The sequence below is a fragment of the Hipposideros armiger genome, unplaced genomic scaffold, assembly GCF_001890085.2.
Source record: "Hipposideros armiger isolate ML-2016 unplaced genomic scaffold, ASM189008v1 scaffold_236, whole genome shotgun sequence".
Classification (NCBI taxonomy): domain Eukaryota; kingdom Metazoa; phylum Chordata; class Mammalia; order Chiroptera; family Hipposideridae; genus Hipposideros; species Hipposideros armiger.
Genome location: NW_017731586.1, coordinates 2035314 through 2054901, shown reverse-complemented (window position 1 = coordinate 2054901; position 19588 = coordinate 2035314). Strand labels below are relative to the sequence as shown.

Below are 19588 nucleotides of genomic sequence, written 5' to 3'. Positions count from 1 at the left end.
AGGAACTAGTGTCAATTACTGTTGCTAAAGGATGGCTTGATTGAGATGCCAAAACTTATAATCATATTTAATTTTCCCTGATACTCAGTAAACCCAAAGTTGAACTAAAATCAAATAACTGGAGAAACCTAATTAATTTACATTAAATATCTTCCCAGATATCACAATTTGCTAATATTTAGAAATTTACCACAGACCATTTCATCTTTTTAATGTCTATAAAAACAGTTTTTAAAGAATTAATTTCTAGGAAGAATTAATTCCAGACTGATTCCAGTTAATTCTGGAATACTTTTCTAGTTGTAAATCCAAGCTGGATGGAGGGCACCTCAAGTATGGTGTCAACAGGTTCCAACACATATACTTGCCCCAGAACTCATTACAAACAGGACCATTTAAAGCCACCAGGATCTCAGGGAAATACTGGAAGTAAAGCATCCTGCTGAGCTGAGCCCAGCACATACAGATCTGCAGCTGTAGAGATGCTACCACTATAGTTTGCCCCGAGTAAATAAAATACTAAAAGTTTATGTATCATTCTTGGGAGCATATTAAGATTGAAATATAGTGAAAATTATTATCGGCAAGTTCAAATGTTCAAATGATCAACCTCTAAAATTTAAAGCAGAATTTACTTAGTGCCTGTATTTTTGACAGTGGTATAGATCAGATTATTTTATTATCTTTCCTAAAATATGATTCTGTCTTTCACTGATCGAATTCAAGCAAACTATGTTTTGAAATTCCTGACAAATGCCCTGGTATTTGTTATAGGAGGAGCATAGAGTCAAAAGACCTGGATTCAAATATTGTCTTTCTCTGTCTAATATGTAATATTGAAGGAGTCGCTTAATCTCTCTGACCTGTTTCTTTCACTTGTACAATAGAAATAACTGTACCTATCCATCCCTCAGCAAAAGAATCCTGAGATTCTTATAATGCTGGTTTGGTGATGATGAACTCCTTTTGCTTTGCCTTGTCTGGGAAACTCTTTGTCCTTCAATTCTAAGTGATGCTTTGCTGGGTAGAGTAACCTTGGTTTTATATCATTAATTTTTATATCAAAAAATTGTGCATTCCATGAACTGGTATTTATATTTCCATTTTTAAACTTGGCAAACAGTTTAGAGAAGGTATACATGCAATCAGTTTTTGTTGACATTTAAAATAAAAATACCTACCTGATTATCATAAAATCACAATGTCAATTCTCAACTACATAGATATGGATTATTTAGATTTCAAAGTTCACCTCCACTGAAGTTTCTCAGTCAGGGATGGGTACCTCCATTTTTCTCACCGGGGCTTTTTTTTGGAAGTTCTCCCTTATTGACTTAAATCTTTCCAGTTTGGGTTTCCTGTCCTGGAGTGACTTATTAGCTTTAACCACATTTCACCCCAGAGGTTTTGTTCTCCATTGATTCTGCTAGGGGACTACTGAGTACAATATTACACCTTTGTTATTATTTGTTTGTCAAGACAATTGTGTATGTTTTCCAAACTAATTATAATTCTCCTTTTCCCTACTCCTGGGCTGCCTTGACAAATGCAAACTACAAAAAGCAGTACAAAAAGTATGAGAAAGTCAACTTTTCACTTTAACCTCCTTTCACTTTACCCAATCTTTACTGACAAAAATTCCATATTACCTACCAAGATAAAGATCCTCTCTCCTAATACATTACTCCTAATGTATGTAAACAATATACATTTATACAATGTGAAAAAAATCTTTATTCACCCAATCTATTAAATGTATATTTAATATATTAGGGAATACTTAAATGGTCACATATAAATAGTAATAGCTTTTTAAAATCTTCAATGAAAGTGCAGAAAATGTTGCCTGCTTCAAATAAAATGATCTGAAAGAAAAATTTTCTAAGTACTTTGGTTTATACCAAACTATACTTAGAAATAAATTTCAAAAAAATCAACTAAAACAGTACAATAGGTATAAAAAATGTTCTAAATATTTCAATTATATTTATTTGAATTTTCAGAAATGAAAATTCAGTCAATTTTTTTTTTAAAAAAGAAAACACCTTTCTTTAGTAATGGTAAAGTTTGCTGTACACTCATTTAATAGTTTTTCCACTGTGTCAACAACATTTCAGTGACACAGGGTGGCTCATACCTATTTTTAAAACAGGTTTTACAGCATGCTGAGATAGATTTCTGAATCAGACATCTGACAAAGTGTAGTCAGAGACACGCAAATTTCACATGAGTATAAACAACAAAAATTAATAAATCAACAAATGATTTCATGAATAAAGATTATTTCTAAAGCCTTTCTAACTTCTTCGATTCTGTCAGTCCAGGAATACAGGTTTATAGTCTCTATTATCATGATAGTGCATGTTAATTAACTTTTAATGCTGAATTATGGTATTAAAGTTAATTTACAGGGAAAAAACACAGAAAGCTTATGGGACACCTGAACAGAGAATCTTAATGGGTTTTTTTGATCAACTGATCTGATAGAAGGATGGGTATTAAGATATGGAAATAATCCAATTATAAATCCAAGAGCATAACATTAAATCTTACTTTTGGGTCCTCGGGAAAGTCATGACGTTTTTTTCTATGTTTTTCAATGCAAAAATGCGTCATGACTTTCCCGACAATCCAATATATAGTCAGTTTCTCTGAGGTAATTCTCTGTTTAACTGCTTTAATCATTATACCTTGTCAAAACATCTGAAATTATTCTTGACTATGTCAGGGTCCACACAAAAAGACCAGGGTGCAGGAAAAAGATGACTACGAAGAGATGGTATGTTAAATCTGTCTTATAGAATCTCACTATCAATACAGTAATGCCCAGGAGTATTCTTTGTACAGATGTAGGTTTTTAATCATTCCCTGTTAGAAAAAAATCAATCTACCAAATACTACATGTTACAATGTATTTCTCTCATTATTCTATAACAAATTTCTGTTCCAGGGTGACTCACACTATGCTCAGAAAACAACTTATGCTCACCCCTGACGCTTTGCTTGTACTATTATTCCCACTCCTTTTCTCCACTCATTTATCCTTTTAAATAAGCTCAAATCCTACTTCCTCTAAGATGAGGGTTCCTACAAGTATTCATTTAGCCTAAAAAATGTTAAAGACTAATGTCTCTTCCAGCACTGATCTGTACTAATAATAATAAATCTGGCACTTAAATAAAAATGCATCATATGTAAACATTCTTAAGGGGGGGGGGAGGCATATTTCTTTCTTTGTGTCTTATTAAGTAGCCTGTAAACTATAATATGCAGTAGAGGAAGTAGAGCAGAGAAAAATCAATGACTAAGCTTCAGAGAATTAGGTTCTAGATCCAAGTTCTGACATTAAGAGCTGTGTGCCTTTGAGTAAGTTTCTGAGTTTTCTGGGCCTCAGTTTCTCATCGGTGCCATCTAGCCAAACATTCCACAATTCAATAAAAGTAAAACAGGAACAGTTTGAATAATGTACAGGAGTTCCTCTGAATTCCTTTATTAGCATACCCATAATCATGAATGTTAATTTTAAATCAGTGTTACATATATGGAATTCAACACAGTATAAACTGTTAGACAAAATGGAAAACATGTTATTTTTAAAAGGTAGTTTCTGTAAATCTCCTCAGGCCCTGAACTAGTTGTTATCCTATTCAACAACCAACCTTATATCACTCCCTACTGCCCTTAGAATCATATTTTGATTCTACCCTTTAGAATTGTATTTAAACCCTCTAAAATCTCACCCTAACCGACTTACCCAACTTTATTGCTCACTGTTTTCTCATTCATCCTATGTTTCAACCATACCACATTTCCACCTTTGTGCCATTATTAACACTTCTCTTTCAAAAACAAGGGGAATTTCAAGAAGGCCTTCTAAATTCCACTTTCTCTACAAGTTTCTCCAAAATTCCTCCATTAAAGATTTCTCATCCTGTTCTGTGTTCCCATTACACTTAATATATTCTACTTGTCTATAGGTGCCTCCAACCCTATCCATAGTTTCTTAAAAAGGAGTACAATGTCTTTATTATCTTTGCATTCTCCTGTCGTTTTTTGTATATACAGCCAACCCTGACAATGCGGGACAATGCGGGAGTTAGGAGCGCTGACCCCAGTGCAGCAGAAAATTCGCACATAACTTTTGACACCCCCAAAACTTCAGTCGTCTCTCGATATCTCATTTGGTACCAGGACCCCTGCAGATACTGTAATCCGTGTATGCTCAAGATTTAAAAAAAGGATTTAAATCAAACGGCGCAGGACAATACATACAGTTGACGATCTGTATCTGCGGATTCCCAACCACTGATGGAAAATACAATACTTTCTTGGATCTGCAGTTGGTTGAATCTGCGGTTGGTTGAACCTGCGGATATGAAACCCCTGGACATGGAGGGCCAGCTGTACATTTATTGAAAAGATCTGCTTATAAGTGGCCCCACACAATTCAAACAGGAGTTGTTTAAGGGTCAACTGTATTAATCACAACGTTTATAAACCAAATAAAAATGCTGGCAACCAAACCAGCATCACAGATGAATAAATTTAAGGACCCAGAATTGAAAATTGTACCAGTCCGGGCCGGCCGAGTGGCGCGATGGTTAAGAACTCGCTTGGGATGCCAGAGGGCCCCGGTTCGGATCCCACATATGAGGGCCAGTGACACTGCCCTCTACAGCTAAGATGCTGAACAACAGCTCAACCTGGAGCTGGGCTGCCATGAGTCGCCGGCGACGGCGTGGGCTGCAGTCCCTGTGGCAGTGGGTTGCCATGGGCTACCGTGTGTGGCCAGCAGCCAGCGTGAGCGGCCAGCAGCCGCAGTGAGCGGCCGTCCAGAAGCCGGTGACTGATCTGCCTCGCCAGAGAAGAGCGCAATGATGGTGCCAACTTGGGCCAGTGAAGCAACGTCCTCCACAACTAGATTGAAGAACAAAACGACAGCAACTTGTCTGTTCCCCTTTCCCCAATTCCCCAGCACTGTTCCCATCCCCCCAATTCCCCAATAAAAATCTTTAAAAAAAAAAAAAGAAAATTGTACCAGTCCAACGCCTGCACTACCCCAATATAAACATAAACACAGAAATCATGCTCTTTCCTAACACTAAGAGGTACAAAAATATTGTGAAGTATTATAAATATGACAGATTTATTTACCAATGTATGACCTAATCAACCAATATATAATGATTTGCAGACCTAAAAGGTACAATAAAAAGGAGTTAAGGTCAATTCTGCCAAGTCTAATCTAACTCCATTCCTAAAATGCTAAAGTTAAATATAACTCAGTTGCCTCCTCCACAGCTAAAATTAGCCATTTTTAGACTTCAGAAACTAGGAACAAAGCTGTTCTGCCCTTAAAAAGGTAAAAAATGCTAAGGTTCAAATCCAATTCTTCATACTGATACTGAAGTTACAAAAACATGACACTCTCATAGAGGGAAGCCTTCTAGTGCCCGCACCCAACCCCGCCATTTACAGAAGATGTATTCCAAGACCCTCAGTGGATGCCTGAAACCACAGACAGTACTGAACCTTGAACCTTATATATACTATGTTTTTTCCTGTACATATATATCTATGATAAAGTTTAATTTATAAATGAGGCATAGCAAGAGATTAACAGTAACTACTAATAAAACAGAACTGTAACAAGAGTTATGTGCATGGCTTTGGGGCATTAAGTATAATGAGGGTGACTTGAACATAGGCACTGCGATACCAGGACAGTCAGTCTGATAACCAAGATGGCTACTAAGTGACTCACAGGCAGGGAACGTCTACAGCACAGACACGCTGGAAAAGGGGATAATTCATGTCCCCCTGGACACAGCTGGACGTTACGAGGGTTCATAATCTACCAAAAACAATGAGCAATTTAAAACTTACGAATTGTTACTTCTGAAATTTTCCATTTAATATTTTTAGATTGCAGTCGACCCCAGGCAACAGAAAGAAGCTAAATCATGGAGAAGGGAGGACTACTATACTAGTTTTAGGGCTGCTATTTTCTAATCATGTGACCTATAAATAGTTATAATTTCTTGGAAAGTTTTTAATTCGTCATCTGGAATGAGGATATTATTTCATAAAAATGTTGTGAAGAATAAATACCACATACTGTAATGTTTAAAGTTGTTTTCAATCTTAGGATAGAAAAATGAAATGCAAAATGAGGTCTAATAAACAGAGCTATACATTTTCTATTATATCAGTTCATAAAAGGAATATTTGTAATTTTAATTTTCCTTCATGGAACCAGTGCATAGTCTGTGTATTTTGGGCTAGAAGATAACACCTAATCTAAGAAGAAAAACTACAGGCAACTAACTTCTCTCTAAACCTGTATTTACAAAAACATTTGTGCTACTGTGAAATCTAACAGAATCCCTATAATCTTATTACTACGCACAAAGTGCACTGTAGAACTTCCTGATGGGTACAACCAACTCATCCTGTATGTCCTTTAAAGTAACTTTTTAAATTTTAGGGTTTCTTAAATTCAGCATGTACCCACAAAATCTCTACTATTCCTTGAGCGTTCTTTTAGGCTTTTAAAAAACTATATTTAAAAGGTCCTTTAAATATCAAATTGACAGTATATTTGGTAAGTGCTTCTTGTTTTATTTGATTATTGTCTCATGGAAAAATCAATGACATACAATCTATTTAAATGGCTTTAACTTCCTTATTTACTCACAAGTTTTTTTTACCATCAACCAATCAGACTCCACTCAAATATGGATATGTTACTACTGGCCTCTAGTAGAAACATTAACTAAATTAGTGTTCCAGGTACTCTTTATCAAAATAAAAATTCACTAAATGATATTCAAATGGCTTAAAACTTTAACAGATACTCAAAATGATTTTAGAGATTAAAAATTGCTAACTATACGTCATCAAAAATGCTATGAATAAAATTTGAAAAGCATTACTTCAGAGATGTTCCAGGCAGTAACTTGATCATTTAATAAAAATATTTATTTAGCGAACACTTACTAATATTGCACTGTTCTAGGCACTGACGATACATTGAACAAGAAACAAGGTCCCTGCCCTGATGAAATTTACATCACAAAGAGAGAAGATAGAAAATGAACATCGAATAAGATAATTTTGTGTTGAGCAAGTGCCATGAAGGAAATAAACAAGCAGATGTGACGGGGATGGGGTGGGGTACTCTGAGAAAGGATGGCTAAAGAAGTCCCCTCTGAGATGACATGTGAATTGAGATCTGAAAGATAAGCACAGTCAGCTATGTCAAGAATTGAGAGAGGACATCCTGAGCAGAGGAAACAAAACACAAAGACTTCAAGTGGAAATGAGCTTAGTATTTTTAGGAAACAGAAAAGAAGGAAGCATGAAATCAGGTGACAGTGGTTCAAGATGAAGTATGAAAGGGAGGTAGGGGCCATAGCGTCATAGATGCCATAGCAAATAATTGTATTATAAAGGTAGGAAGGCACTGAAGTGATTCCAGCAGAGCAGTGATGGTCTGATTTGCAGAGAACAGACTGGGCTGAAGAGCTCAGAGTGGAAGTGGTAAGGCTAGTTAAGAAAATCTTCGTCCCAGGCAGAAGCTGACAGTTTATCAAGCTCAGGAGCAAGCAGCAGAGATGGCAATAAGTGGGCAGTTTTGAGTTTTATTATGTGTGAAATCAGTAAGATGTGGGAATTGACTAGGATGGGGCAGGTTGGGGGCAGGATTAGGGAGAGGAGTCTGGATTTTTGGCTTGAACCATTTTCTTAGATGGCGCACATAAAAAAAAAAGGTTTATGAGAGTAAATACAAAAATTTAGTTTTAAACCTGTTAAGGTGACAATATCTACTAGAGATAAAAATAAAGAAGTCAGGGGTGGCCGGTTAGCTCAGTTGGTTAGAGCACAGTGCTCACAACACCAAGGTTGCTGGTTTGATCCCCACATGGGCCACTGAGATGTGCCCTCCACAACTAGAATGAAACAACTACTCGACTTGGAGCTGATGGGTCCTGGAAAAAACACTATTCTCCAATAAAAAAAAAAAAATTCAAGTCCTTTAAAATAAAAAAATAAAGAAGTCAAACAGGTAATTAGATACATGAGTCTGAAGGTGAAGATAAAGATGGGGACGGAGATATGAGTTTGGGAGCCATAAATACAGTCAATATTTAAAATCAGAGGTAGGTTACATAGGTATATGCATTTGTCACAGCTGAACACTTAATTAAGATCTGTGCCTTTCTCAGATCACTTCAATAAAAGCATGTGGCTGACTTATGTCACCTAAGAAGAGTATAATTAAAGAAAGGGTCCAGCCCCAAGTTTACTACTATTCAGAAGAAGTGGAGTAAAAGAGGCCAAGAACAGAAAATGAGTAGAAAGAAAGGTGACGTAATGTCACAGAATCTGAGAGGGGAGTCTTTCAAAAAGGATAAAGTAGGTTGCTAAGAGATCATTGGGCTTAACAAAACAGAGGTTAGAAATGACCTTGGCAGGAACAATTTCAATGGAGTGGAGGCGATGGAAGTCAGGGTGGAATAAGAAATGCTTGATAAAAAAGAGGACATGTGTAAAAAATTACCAAAGATTGCTAATTGACTCCCCTTACTCTACCATTCTCTTCCTTTTGCAAAAATTTTGCTAGGCACATTCTTGCCCAAAAGAAAGACTTTTCCTAACCTTGCTTACAGCTAGGTGTGGCTGTGACTGTGTTCTGGTCCAGATACAATCTCAAGTATTAGGAAAAACTTCCAGGTAGGCCCCTTAAAAGAATCTGACTCAGTTGGAAAAAGCCCTTTTGTTTTTCCCTCCTTCCCATTTCCTGCTCCCTGGAATGCTGTTTGCATGGCTGAAACCTCAGCAGCCACCAAGGAGAAAAGAAGCCAGGTGAATTCATAGAGAGGAAGGTAAATGGGTTGACTTTGGTGAAGCCACCATACTAGTTCTGGTCTGCCTACCTCATTACTTCTTGTACCCAAGATTATAAATCTTTATAGTTTTAGCCATTGTTATTAACAAATAAACAAATCTAGCTGATACTGCTGGGTATATATAGGGGTTCAGAATGAGTCACCTCCCAAAACATGCCTCTGTGGTATGCAGATTGTTTTGAGCTAAAGGTTCAAGACCCTATAGGTTCAAGGGAAATTCTGCCTGTCCTTAACTACCTAGAAGAATTTTAATTAGGGGCTTTGTCCATAGTAAGAGATTACCAGAAATAATCTTTTTTGATCTATCCCTAGGGCAGGACAAACTTCTAAGTACTGAACAACTGCTCTTCTTACCTTACGCCCTCTGAAGCCTTAAGGTGATCATTAGCTCAGAATGCCATATATACCTCATTTTCCCGATGTCTTTGAAACTCTCCTGTACATGTGGAGTCTCTGGCTCTCCTGTGTATGTGGGGTTCCCATACTATGTAATTAAATTTGGTCATTTTCTCTTGCTAATCGGTCTCAGGTTTATTTATTAGCTCCTGAAAAAAATCTTGAGGATAGAGGAACGTTTATTCCTCCCTGTGAATGAAAAGAGGGACTATGCAGTAAGTCTGACAAGCTAAGGGGGCCACATGTCAAGCCCGACAAGCTGAGTGACCCAAAGTAAACTCACTGGATGATCTGATTATAAGTTCCTAACTGGGCAGGTCTTAGTGGGTAGTCACGCACCAGACCTATAACTTTCTTAGTAAAAGGTTAAGTTTTGCTTTAAGTAAGCCCTGTCCATTGTTCTTGTGCATCTAATATAACGTACCTTTGACGTGTGAGAGTAATGTTCTTTTCTAGAACCTTGGAGGTGAGTCATACCACCCTCATGGGAACACATAATCTTGTCCATATACTGTTCCTATTTACTATAAATGTGAAATGTTAACTATCCTGTACCCACCCATGTAAAAGACATATCTCTCCATTTACTTTTTATCCAATAACAGAGATTTCCCCATCTTGCCTTCTCCTGCCTCCTTAATCTACCACCAAGGGATCTCATGTAACCCTCCTTAATCTCTCCTCTGATTCCAAATGCATAAAAAGAACTGCAAAACTGCCATTCTCGGGCCAGCCAAGTAGCACGCTGGTTAAGAAACTGGCTTGGGACGCCAGAGGGCCCTGGTTCAGATCCCACATGAGGGCCAGTGACACTGCCCTCTACAGCTAGGATGCTGAACAACAGCTCAGCCTGGAGCTGGGCTGCTGTGAGTCGCCGGTGATGGCATAGGCTGCAGTCCCCTGCTGCAGTGGGTTGCCATGGGCTACCGTGTGTAGCCAGCAGCCAGCATGAGCGGCCAGCAGCCGCCATGAGCGGCCATCCAGAAGCCAGAGACTGATCTGCCTCGCCCGGGAAGAGCGCAATGATGGTGCCAACTTGGGTCAGTGAAGCAACGTCCTCCAAAACTAGACTGAAGACAAAATGACAGCAACTTGTCTGTTCCCCTTCCCCTAATTCCCCAGCACTGTTCCCATCCCCCCAATTCCCCAATAAAAATCTTAAAAAAAAAAATTGTCATGCTATTTTGTTTTTTTAATCTTTGTCACATTTAACATGGGAAGTGCTAAACTGAGCTCCTACTTACTCTGCTATCCAACAGGTTAGGTTCTTCATGACAACCTCACCTCAACATCCATCACCTTCGCTGGGACCATTTTTATTTCTGTGCGCACACACACTTCAGTTTGAGAGCTGGATATTGATTTTAATATATTTTTCTATAACCCATAGGAAATGGGGGAAGGGAGAATTTAATGTTTTGTAGGCCTCATCTTTCCTTAGTCTGACTTCTGGAATATGTGACTGGAATTACAAGCGTTGCCCCACACACCCTGTATCTTCTCATTCTTTCCTTGGCCTCTACTTTTGAAGTGTTTGCATAAGGTTACACGTAGTCCTTTTTTTGTCCACTTCTATTCTTTTTTTTTGCCCTCTCCTCAGCCACCCACTTTTCCTTCTTTCATTTGGTTTTAGTGAAGGAAAATTCTGTGATTGTACTTTAACTCGGAAATACCTACATTTACTTTTTTTAACACTTATTTTTAAGCACCAAATGCAAAAAAGTTAAACTTTTACTTCTGCTATTTCTAACAAAAGGAAGTAAAGGGAAGAAAACCAGTTTCAATTTTTCTTATAAATTCAAGATACTAAACAAAAAATACAGGACCATAAAGCTCTTCTATGAACCTGTTACAACTACTTCCAAGAAAAAATCAGATGCATTTTCGCCTCTCAAAGCTACTCCTCTTTACTCTATTTGCTACTCAAGCAATGAATCCTAAAATCTTTCTTCTCTTTCCCACCACCATCAATTCTACACCTAGAACATAGGAATGACTCAATAAATATGAAGGAATAAGTCAATATAGTCTATTTGTCCTACTGCCAAAAACATCTCTCATATAACCCCTTCACAGTCCCACTATGACAGACTTGGTACAAGCCTATATCATCTATTACCAAGACTAATAGCCTCTAATCATTTCTTCACTTTCACCATTTATCTTTTTAAAATACTGACCGTATCATGTTTTTCTCCTCAAAAATCTCTAATGATTTCTCATTGCCTAAGAAAAGAGTTTAATCAGCACAGTATACAAAAGACCCTTCTTCTAGTCTGCTCATAGATTTATTGCCTTTACAATCAGTAGCATCCATCATCTCTGCCTTCTTCTGCATATGACCTCTTACCTACCCTCTCCTATCTGCCATCCATACACATATCCAGCAATCCCAAGCATGCAATACACTCTTGTGCTTGCCCTCTAGTCCTGGTGCTATTTCATTTCCTCTGTCAAAATAAATTTCTCCTTGTTCTGACCTATTGACAAGTTACTTTGGATTCTTCTAGACCCAGATGACCACAGGAAATTAAATTGTGAGAACACCTAAGTAATGGTGTTCAAATTACTTAATTACTTACAGAGTGATTTAAGGTTTAAATATTTCAAACTGCCAGAAAAAGAAAAATGTTAGACTAAACACAAGCATCTAACTTCACTCCCTTACAATATGTAACTGAAAGGACAGCAACGGCATACACACACGAGGACAGGAAGCACAGAAAGAAAACAAAACAAAAATGGAGCTTGAAAGAAGATACATGATTAGTAACTGACCTAGAAGATCTGAGAAAGCAGAAAATGATAGTGGAGAAAGGAGAATGAATATCAACCCAATTTACACCACAAAAATAAAAAGTTTCAAGGACTGTGGCTCAGGCACCAATGGAAGTGGGAGTAAAGGTGGGATTAGAAGGAGGACAAGTTGAAAGCTATTCTCACTCCATACAACTGTGTGACCACTTCTCCATGCCCCAACAGATGACTGGAAATCACATAAGTATCTTTACAAATGCAGGTAAACTAAAACAATTGAAAGTATTTGCCCCCAGGAAAAGGAAAATGTGGGGAAGGAGCTCTAGGGCTGCTATTTTTTCTAAATTTGTGTAAGTATCTCTTTGTGATATTTCGATTCACAGTAAGAAATACATATTTGGTTATAGTCTCCATTCCTGGTGCAGGGCTCCTAAAACCTTTGGAATTTCCTATGATGAGTGATAAAGGTGTCTTCTGTTATGTTAATGAGGTGACTTTTGAAAAGCACCTAAATTTGGGAGCTTGGTGGCCCAAGAAGCCAAATGTGTGATTAACGGGTAGAAACTTTCAGTCCTACCAACCCCTCCCCCATCCCCAAACTCCTGGAAGGGGTGAGGGGCTGGAGATTGCATTCAATCACCAGTGGTCAATAATATAACCAATCATGCCTATGTAATTAAGCCTCTATTAAAACCCAAAAGGACAGGGTTTGGAGAGCTTCTGGCTGGGTTGTTGAACATGTGGAAATTCTGGGAGAGTGGCATGGAAGCTCCAAACCCCTTCCCACATTCTCGTATCTTGACCTGTGCATCTTTTCCATCTGGCTGTTCCTGAATTATATCCTTTTAAAGTAAACCAGTAATCTAGTAAGTAAAATGTTTCAGACTTCTGTGAGCCACTCTAGATTTTAATGGAACCCAATGAGGGGGTTGTGGGAATTTCTGATCTATAAGTCAGTCAGAAGCGCAGGTGACAAGGTGGGACTTGTGATTGGCATCTAAAGGGGACAGAGGGCAGTCTTGTGGGACTAAGCCCTTAACCTCTGGGATGTGATACTATTTCGAGGTAGACAGGGTCACAAGTGAGTTGAATTATAGGACACCCAAACTTGTACTAGAGAACTGCCTGGTGGTGTGGGAAAACATACACACTGGAACTAGTACCAGAATTGTCCTCTTAAAACACTATCTGTAGAACTTTGATAAAAATTACAACTTGAAACAGTTTTAGTTCTCAATTTCCAAAGAATTATAGCTTCAGTAAAATGGAACCCTAATATTCATAAATATGATTTAATTATGTAAACATATTTCAAAATGTTCATTTAACATATTGGACCTCTTACCTAATACAGTCCATTTTCATTATTTGCAGATTCTGTTATTTGTAAATTTGCCTGCCAGCAAAGCTTTATCTGTAAGCTCAAAATCAATACTCACAATATTTTCCTGGCCATTTGCAGACATACATAGAGTAGCAAAAATTTTTAGTTGCCTGATGTGCATGTTTCCAGCTGAGGTCAAACAAGGTGATACACTGTCTTCTCAAGACAGCTTTCAAACTGTAAACAAGTGTTCTTTTTGTGGTCCACTTAGTGATGATTTTTTGCATTTTTTTGCTTTTTATTGTTCACTTTTTGTTTAAAACGCCTCTCAAAAGTAGTGTTGAAGTGCTGTCTAGTGTTCCTAAGTGGATCCTAACAGTATTTTTAGTTATTGTTGTGAATATTTTCCAATGATAATGGTAAAAATGAAATTATTACACCCTTAGAGAAATAAACACTTCTCAGTAATGTCCCCTAGTAATAATCTAGTCATGTTTTTCACACTCACTCTTTTTTTCAAGGAGAAGTGGGTTTATAAAAGAAGAAAATGGAAGAACATTTGTTTCAAGTGAAATAGGAATGTTGAGGAAGGTGAACATAAACACATTCATTTACTCAAAATATACATCATTGCACTCTTCCCGGCCGAATCAGATCAGTCGCCGGCTTCTGGATGGTCGCTCACGCGGGCTGCTGGCTACACACGGTAGCCCAGGACAACCCACTGCAGCAGGAGCTGCAGCCTACGCAGTCCCCGGCGACTCTCGGCATCCCAGCTCCAGGTTGAGCTGTTGTTCAGCATCTTGGCTGTAGAGGGCAGCGTCCCTGGCCCTCATATGTGGGATCCAAACTGGGGGCCTCTGGCATCCCAAGCCAGCTCTTAACCAACGCGCCACTCAGCCAGCCCTACTTTATGTATTTTCTATTTAAATTATTACTTTAAAACTTAATATACAGGAGCTTCTACTTCTAGCCACAATGGAGTATCAGGGACCACATTAATCCCCCCACCTTAAAAACTAAAAAATTGTGGCCGGCCGAGTAGCGCATTGGTTAAGAGTTGGCTTGGGATGCCAGCTCTGAGCAGCAGGGTCCCGGTTCGGATCTCACATGGGCCAGTGATGCTGCGCCCTCTACTGCTAAGATGGTGAACAACAGCTCGACCTAGAGCTGGGCTGCTGTGAGTCGCCGGAGACGGCGTAGGCTGCAATGGGGCTGGCCAGCAGCAGGTGTGAGCTGCCAGCAACCGACTGCCTCATCCAGGAAGAGCGCAATGATAATACCAACATGGTCCAGTGAAGCGATGTCTTCCACAACTAGACTGACGAGCAAAAGGACAGCAACTTGTCTGTTCCCCTTCCCTGATTCCCCAATACAATCTAAAAAATACTAAAAAAATGGACAAAATATGTGAAATGTTTCCAGACATTGGGAAACAGGCAAAACAAGACAGTAATCCCTGAAAAAGGAAACAAAAAGTGAGTCCTATGACCTCCCAAGTGTACTGCTTGCACAGTTTCCACGACACAGTGCTAGAAAAGGAAAACCACAGCCTGGTGAGAAGCACAAGTTGAGAAGACAGATTTAAGTGTTCAGGCAGTTGGAGTTCCCAGGGCAAAGTGCCAGAAAGGAGAAAGCGCATAACAAAGAGAGTCTGGAGCTTTGCAGAGGATTCCCGGAGTCTTCAGCTGAGTATTGATCAGCACATGTATACAGAAAAACTACCTAAGCCAGGGACAGGACCACCCAAAAAAGCAGGTAGAACAATTAACCAAAGTTCACACAGAAATGGTAAGGGTTCACAGCCAGAGTGGAGAAATCCTGTAATGATGGACAACAGCTAGAATATTCAGAAGGGTATTGCCCCAGTCATAAAGCCAAATTAGCCTTGTATTAAAGGATGCTCAGGTCTCACCTGACAAAGCTTAAAAAGCAAGCCATGGTGGGTTAAACTATTTCTAAGTGACTTAACTGTGTCCCAGAACAAAGCTCAAAATATTTAAAAGGATACAGAGAAAAGCCAGCTCCAAACAATAAAATCCACAATCTGGCATCCAAACCAAAATTAGTAGGCATGTAAAAACAGAAAACGAAAAAAGAAAAGAAACACAGGAAAATATGACCCATAATGAGGAGAAAAATCAGTTACTTAGAAATGACAAAGGTGATAGAGTAGGTAAGCAAGGACATTAAAACAGCTACTGTATACAAAACATTGCTGAAAGAAATTAAGGAGACAAAATAAATGGCAAGAAACCCTGTGGTCAAGGATTGGAAGACTTAATATTATTAAGATGTCCACACTACCCAATGCAATCTACAGATTCAGTGCAATCCCCATCAAACTTCCAATGGTATTTTTTGCAGAAACAGAAAAACCCATCCTGAAACTCATATGGAATCTCCAGGGACACCAAATAGCCAAAATAATTTTCAAAAAGAAGAACAAAGTTGGAAGACTCACACTTTCTGATTTTGAAACATATTACAAAGCTATAGTAATTAAAACAGTGTAGTACTGGCATAAAGACAAATAGATCGATGGAACAGAAGAGTCCAGAAATAAACCTTCACATATATGGTCAAATGATCTTTGACAAGAATTTCAAAGCCACTCAATGGGGAAAGGACAGCCTCTTCAATCAATGGTGCCGGGAAAACTGGATACACACATGCAAAACATAAAGGTGTACCCTTATCTTATATCATATACAAAAATAACTCAAAGTGAATTAAAGACCTAAATGCGAGACCTAAAACTATAAAACTCCTAGAAGAAAACTTAGGGTAAACACTTCAAAGCATTGGACTTGGCAATGACTTATTGGATATAACACCAAAAGCACAGGTAATAAAGAAAAAATAGACAAATGGGACTACATCAATCTTAAAAACTTTTGTGCATCAAAAGATACCATCAACAGAGTGAAAAGGCAACTGATGGAATGCGAGAAAATATTTTCAAATTATACATTTGATAAGGAGTTAATATCAAGAATATATAAAGAATTCCTACAACTAAACAAAAAAAACAAATAATTTTAAAAATGGGCAAAGAACTTGAATAGATGTTTGTCTAAAGATAATGTACAAATGGCCAACAAGCATATGAAAAGATGCTCAATATCACTAACCTTCAGGAAATGCAAATCAAAACCATAAGGAGATATCACCTCACACCAATTAGGATGGCTACTACTAATAAAACAGAAAATAACAAGTGTTAGCAATGATGTAGAAAAATTGGAACCCTTGTCCACTGTTGGTGGAATGATGAAGTGGTGCAACCACTATGGAAAAGAGTATGCAGATGCCTCAAAAAATTAAAAATAGAACTACCATATGATCCAGCAATCCCACTTTAGGTATATACCCAAAAGAAGTGCAAGTACGGTCTTGAAGAGATATTTCCACACTCATGTTCACAGCAACACTATTCACAATAGCCAAGAGACAAAAGCAACCAGATGTCCACCAATGGATGAATGGATAAAGAAAATGTAGTATATATACATATGATAAGAATATTATTCAGCTTTAACAGAAATCCTGTAACATGCTATAACATGAATGAATCTTCAGGATATTATGCTATGTGAAATAAGCCAGTCACAAAAAGACAAATACTGTATGATCCCATTTATATGAGGTACCTAGTGTAGTCAAATCTTGAGAGAGAAAGTAGAAGGTAGTTGCCAACGTCTGAGGGAAGGGGAAAAAGAGTTGTTTAATGGGTATAAAGTTTCAGATTTGTAAGATGAAAAGTTCTGAAGAGCTGTTTCACAACAATGTGAATATACTTAATACTACTGAAGTGTATATTTTTAAGTGGTTAAGATGGTAAATTTTATGTTATGTGTTTTTTACCCTAATTTTAAAAAACATAGCTATTATAGACTCCATGTATTCAAGAAAGTAGAAGAAACCATGAGCATGTTAAGGAGAGACATGGAAGATATAAACAAGATTCAAATAGAACTTCTAGAGATGAAATGTCTAATAATAAAAATATACTAAATGATAGTAAGATCAGATCAGAAATTGGTAGAAGAAAACATTAGTAATCTTGAGGACACAACAATAGATAATATCCAAACTGAAACAAGGAAAATAAGACTTAAAAAAAATAAACAGCATCAGTTAGCTGTGGGACAATATCAAGTGGCGTAATATACATAGGTGTAACTACAGTAACAGAATGAGAGGAGAGAGTGAAGAGAACAGAAAACCTCTCTGAAGACATAATGGCCAATATTTTTCTAAATTGATGAAAATAAAAATCCACAAACCCAAGAAGCTCAACAAACCCCAAGCATAAGAAACATAAAACTACCCCAAAGCACATCATAATAAAAGTACTTACAACCAGTGGTAAAGTGATCATCTTAAAATTAGCCAGAGAAAAAAGACACTTTTAATAAAATAAGGAAAAGAGTAGATTTCATGTTGGAAAAATACAAATGAGAAGATAGTGAAGCAATATCATTACAGTCCTGAAACAAAAAAACTATAAATCTAAAATTCTATGCCCAGCAAAAATGTTTCAAGAAATGAAGTCAAAAACGTATTTTTTTCAGACATATAAAAGCTGAAAGAACTCATCAGAAGTAGTTCAGCACTACAATAAATGCTAAAGGAAGTCCTCCAGGCAGAAGGAAAATGATAGCAGATGGAAAAGGAATTCCAAAGGAATGAAGAGCCTGGAAAATGTTAAACTTGTGGTTAAATTTAAGAGCCTTTTTTCTAAAAATAATTTTTAAATCCCTTTAAAAGAGAATTGACCAGGCCGGCCGAATGGCGTGTTGGTTAAGAGTTAGCTTGGAACACCAGCTCTGAGCAGCAGGGCCCCAGTTCAGATGCCACATGAGGGCCAGTGACACTGCGCCCTCTACAGCTAAGATGGTGAACAACAGCTCGACCTGGAGCTGGGCTGCAGTGAGCTACCATGAGTGGCTGGCAGCCAGCGTGAGTGGCCGGCAGCTGGCGTGAGCTGCCGTCCAATGGCCGGGGAGCAACTGCCTCACCCAGGAAGAGCACAATGATAATACCAACATGGGCCAGTGAAGCGATGTCCTCCACAACTAGACTGAAGAGCAAAAGGACAGCAACTTTTCTGTTCCCCTACCCAGATTCCCCAACGCTGTTCCCTCCCCCAATTCCCCAATAAAATCTTCAAAAAAAAAAGAGAGAGAATTGATCAGTTAAAGTTTAAAAGCTAAAAGTAATCTGTGGGATTTATACCACATGTAGAACTAAAATGTATGACAACAGCACAAAGATTGAGAGGGGGAAATGAAAGTATACTGTTATAAGGTTCTTATATGATTTGTGAAGTGGTGTTTTACTCAAAAGCAGACTGTGATAAGTTAAAGATAGATATAGCCACTATAAACAAACAAACAAACAAAGCTACAGATAATAAATAAGCCAATAAAGGAAATAAGAGTCACAAAAATAATATAAAAGGCGGCAAAGAACAAATGGGGCAAATAAAAAACAAATAGTAATATAGTAGATTTAAACCCAACAATATCAATAATCACATTAAATGTAAATGATCTAAATTAAAAGGCAGAGATTAGGAAACTGAATAAAAAAGCAAGACCCAACTATTTGCTATCAGAAATCCACTTTAACTATAAACACACAAATAGGTAGACAGTAAAAGAATGGAAAAAGATATACCATACTAATACTATTCAAAAGAAAAGCTGGAGTGGCAATACGAACAAAGTAGATTTCAGAGTAAAGCATATTACCAGAGACAAAGGGCCCTTTCACAATGATAAAGGGATCCAATTCATCAAAAGATTATAAGAGTCCTAAATATCTATGCATCTAGTAACAGAACTTCAAAATATATGAAGCCAAACTGATAGAACTGGAAAGAAAAATTGATAAGTCCTTATTTATAGTCAGAGATGTCAACACCCTTCTCTCAAAAATTGACAGAACAGACATAAAATCAGTAAGGATAGAGATGTGAACAACTCTATCAATCAACTTATCTAAATGACATCTACAGAACACCCAACATTCCTTTCAAGTACACATGAATCATTTACCAAGACAGACCATATTCTGGGCTATAAAACAAGTCTCAATAAATTTAAAATGATTCAAATCATACAACAAATGTTCTTTAACCATAATGACATTAAATCAAAAATCAGTATCTGAAAAATCCTCAAACATTTGG

The 19588-nt window shown here is 37.7% G+C and overlaps 1 protein-coding gene across 1 annotated transcript in view; it reads right to left on the bottom strand.

Annotated features, from left to right (window-relative positions):
* The window catches only part of LOC109389519 (putative homeodomain transcription factor 2), an 85893-nt gene that overhangs the window by 60132 nt on the left and 6173 nt on the right, over window positions 1–19588 (bottom strand). The window lies entirely within an intron of this gene.